Source organism: Corapipo altera, unplaced genomic scaffold, assembly GCF_003945725.1.
Source record: "Corapipo altera isolate COAL_440 unplaced genomic scaffold, ASM394572v1 301, whole genome shotgun sequence".
Classification (NCBI taxonomy): domain Eukaryota; kingdom Metazoa; phylum Chordata; class Aves; order Passeriformes; family Pipridae; genus Corapipo; species Corapipo altera.
The window spans coordinates 1551078-1555899 of NW_020884926.1; positions in this window are offsets into that span (position 1 = coordinate 1551078).

Genomic DNA, 4822 nt, shown 5'->3' on the forward strand with positions numbered 1-4822 from the left:
TTTTTTTTTTACTGCGGTAGAAAGGGTGGTGGGGCACTGGCAGGGGATGCCCAGAGAGGTTGTGGCTGCCCCTGCCCTGGAAGTGTTCAAAGCCAGGTTGGGCAAGGCCTTGAGCAACCTGGCCTAGTGGAAAGTGTCCCTGCCCATGGTAGGGGGTGGGACAAAACGACATTTAAGGTCCATCCCAACCCTGTAACATCCTATGAAGACTGGAACCACTCCATGCCCTGAAAGGGAACCCTTTCCTCTTGCAGGGAAACCAGGCCAAGTGTTTGGGTCAGAACGTTAAATGTCTTTGAGATTATAAGTGTTAATCTGTTTAGGACTCCAGGTGTTTTCAGCTTGGCTGAATTCAAGAGGGGGGATGGGAGACTGAGGATGGACTGACGGGACAGGAGGAGACCTGATCTGCCTGAAATCATGTCCCTAAACCTTCCCTTTGCACTGCAGGAACATGATGAAGGTGGTTGGTTTATTTTGTTAAAGTTCTGCAAAGAAACATTCACATTAGAAATACACGTAGCTGGCATAAGAAGCCGAACAACTATCTGCAGGCTGTGTGCTACATTTAAATAAAAAACAATGGTCTTCGAAGGAATAAATAATAGAAGCATCTGGTTCTGGCAGCCATCTTACTGTGGGCAGCATTTCGTGCTTTTAAGGCTTAAACTTGGCATCAGATGTTACCCGTGAAAACATGATGCTGGTTTTTTTCTGCTAATGACGCTGGAACTGAGTTGTAATTGCAGCCTGAGTACTAATGACGAAGTTAAATTTGCTTCCAGCGTCAGGCCTTTTCCTTCCTGTCGTGTTTTTGCAGAAGAAATAAATCACTTCCGGTGTGACATTGGCAAATGTGGCAGGGGAATGTTCCGGGTTTTGTTTTTTTTTTAAAGTCTGTTCTCCCTTGAAGTTTGAATTAAAACGTAACAAAACGTGTTTATTCTGAAAGTGTTTAATTTTGTGTAATTACGGCAGTAGTTGTATAAACGGCAAAATAAAGTTAAGGAAATAACTGCCCCATGGAATGAGAATGGTGATTTGCCACTAAACGTCAGGAAAACGTCTGTGTTGGCTCAGAGCCCACCTGCCTCACCAGTGTCTTGCTGTGTGTTGCACTGCAGTTGGAAAGAACCTGTGACTAAAAGGGGAAGAAACTGAGGAATTAAGAAACTTTAAAGTATGTTGTTAGTGGATTATAAGACTTTAAAGGATATAAATTCTATCAGAAGTGCAGGTGACTATCAGAAAGCAGAGTCTGGGGTCCAGCCTTCAGTGTGTGCTTGTGTATTTTGCGATCAACCAGGTTTAAACACTTTGTTCTAATTTTCCAGCAGCAGTCAGACTGGAGGTCTGTGTGAAGTTTGTTGGTAGGATAAGAGCCATCACCACAGGGGTATGTTGGGCCATGGAAGCAAAGGGGAAACAGGAACAGCAGTAAGGGCTGTGCGGAAGGACATGCTCCTCCTTGTCAGACTGGGTGTGTGTAACCAGTCCCCGGGTCACATCTTACTCATCCTGCATTATTTATCACATGTGATGTGCACCCTCAGCCCGCTGGGGTGGGGTGAGAAGCACAACAGGCCTTGGTGCTGTGTAAGCACTGCTCAGCAATAACAAAATATCCCTCTGTTACCAGCACAAACCCAACACACAGCCCATGCTAGCCACCCTGAAGAAAATTAACCCAGCCAAACCCAGCACGTTCTGTAGGTCTTTTTGACTTTTATTTTCCTTCTTTTGTTACCACGGAGCATGCAGACAGGCCGTGGTTCTCCCTCAAACACAGAGGAGGGAGGCAGAAGAGTTAACTCTTCTCTTGTAACCAAATGTTTTTATGCAGCAACTTCCACATTTCTGTTTGTGTGTATTTGCTTGGTAGTAGCTTGATGGCCTTGAAAGGAAGTTACTGAGTTCAGAGTCTCTGTTCTGCTGGTAATGAAAACCTGTAGGATGCTGATACACACTTAAGCCACATATTCCTTTGTTTTGAGAAACAAAGTCTTGGGAAGTTAGGAGTGTCTTAGTGGCAGTGGAGAGTTTTAAATATCGAAACCACAGTAGCTAAAACTTAAATTTCATATTGATGGTAAGACTTGTAGTTCAATATTGACCCTGTGAGAGAACACCAGTGCTGTTTGTGTAAGTTGTTAGTCACAGCTTCTCTCCTGGCATCATCTGTCAGCACCTAAACACAGTGAGACATTGGCATTTATATTTCCTACTTAAACTGTATTAATAAGCCCTCAAGAAGAAGGAATTGTTCTCAGATTTTTAGATTAAAGCACTTCATTTGACATCTTGTTAGTGATAATGCAAATTACAGCAAGTTGGTAGTATTCAAAATTAGTTACCAATGCTTTTGTCCTGCTTTTAACAGTGTGGGGTTGTCTGGGGGGTTGATTGAATGGCATAGTATGCTTTCTAAGTAGCCTACAAAGAGGGCACTGTTGGTAGTTATTTTCCTGCTACATGTTGTGGAAAGGGTTGTGTTAAAATTAGTGATTGGTCCCCTGAAAATCCTCACCACTACCAGCTGCAGTGGCACTGCAGGATTCATTGCATTTGCTTTAAGTTTAGTAATACTCACTACTGGCCACTGTAAAGAGAAGCTGTGCTGTTCTGACTGTACAGAAAGCTGAAAAAATACCTTAATAAGAGCATGTGACATCTCGAAATAACAACGAAATAGAAGAAAGGTGTGGACAGAAGCTCACACCTCAGTCTGCACAGATCAATATTTCTCCTGTCAGTACCTGAAGCTGAGTGGTACCAACCCTGTGGTGTGTGAGTGCTCTGTTGGTGCAGTGCTGTGTTGCAGCAGTTGTCTCCTGGTGACAGGGGTGATTTGCAGGGAGCTCTGAGGGTTCGTGGAGGGAAATGCTCACAGGCACATGAGTAGTGCACGTGAACTCATTGTCATGAGCTCTGGACTCGCACTGAGGTGAGCAGAAAATGAATCCATACACTGACTCACTTTGTCCTTAATATCCTGGTAGTTCATCTACGTCAGTCTCGATGCTATTAATAGAAACAACTTCCTGAAATTTGGCACCATTTATAGTTCTGTTAATGTTTAAGCTCCACGTTTCCAGAAATCAGTGCTAGGATAGTCTGTTAGTCTGCCTTACCCTTTGCTGTTCCTGACAAAGCTGAAGCTCATTATTTTCCATCTCCTGGGTAGTTTTGCCAGGCCAAGAACAAATATTGGATACACATTGTCTTGTAGGAGTTGTGCATCCTGAAAAGGCTGTGCCACAGGAGCACACTGGATCTCTCCAGCTGTTTAAGAAAAGCAGGCTGGTGAATAAAGACTCTGTGCAGGCATCCTTCCCTCCCCTGTGCCCCAGTTGTTGCAAGAAATGTGTTGAAACACTTCCAGAATGTTTCGTAGCAGTTTACCTGGTGTGTAAACAGTGTAAAAGTTGACACTACCAGTTGCCAAGGGACAAAGCATGAAATTCCACGTGAGGAACACGTATTCCAGCTGTTCAAGGAAGTAATTTTCAATGGGTCACGGGCCTTGGAGGCACAATTTTTTGATGTGTGGAAAGAAAAATGAAGATTTCTGTTTTGTTTTATATGAGATCACGCAAACTTCAGGGACACTTCCAGCGGGAGATTTTGATGCCTGTGATGCAAACAGACCTCTTTCAAAGAGTAATATTAAAAGAAAAAAAAAAAAGTTAGGAGAAAACCATAGAAGAAAAAAAATCAATTTGAAACTAAATTATTTCCTTAGCGTTGCAGTTTCTTCTACACATAATATGGCTCACTTTGTGTCCAGTAGAAGCAGCAGAATAAAAACATGGGTCTGGAAATGTTGCAGGGAAAATAAATTACCAGTGACTCATAACTGCACCAGTTACATGTGATGGAGGGCTGGGAGGGGCAAAGAATTGCACTTTTTTCCACTTGCATCCGTTTTCAGTCATTAGTCCTGCAGAAAGAAGCAAAAAATCATCATGTATTATCCTGTCTGTTTACAGAAATAGGGACCTATAAATAGTTGCTGGAGGAAAAAGTAGGGAAGCAAGAAAAGAGAAAGGAGGGACTGTGTCCTTATAGGAGGAATGAGAGGAAACAAGTGTTGATAATTGCAGTGTCTGAGCTTGGGGCAGAACTTGATCACAGTACTCTGTGCACAGAAGCATTTTTGGATCACTTTGAAGGCAAACAGGCAACTTCTCCTGGATTTTCTTGCTGACCAAGGGGTGACTCTTGCACTGGTCCCCATTCTCCTGTTCACTGTTCTCAGAGACAAACTCTACAAATTCAGTTTTGTTTTTGGGGAGTGGGAAGGCACAGACATTGGGTTGTTTGCCTGCTTTTTGTTTTAACGTTTTTCACTCCATTCAACCTCTGCTAAAATCGTTGAAGGTGGAAGTGGGAGTCCTTAAAAAGTAGATTAAGTCATGGTCTTGACCTGTTTGAAGTTACATTGTCATTATAGACCGAAATGTTTCAGGACTTCTGGACAACAGCAACAGTATCTTACCGTGTAACTGTGTCCATTAGACCACGAGAAAACAATCTGGTTTTGGTCCTGTTATTCAACAAATATATTGTCATGTTTGTTAATATTACTGAAGGGTGTATTGAGGTTCAAGTACAAATATTTCAGTTAATCAGAAAAAATATTTTGACATTACCCCTAAAGACAAGCAGGTTCTTGCCTCCCTTTTTTATTTTAATTAGAACTATTAAACAAGTGGTTGTCCATAAGAATGGAATGGAGCAACCCCTGATTTACCCCACAGTTTTAGGCACCAGCCAGCAGAATAATTTCCCCCTTGTGTAAATGTAATTACACTGGATGGTT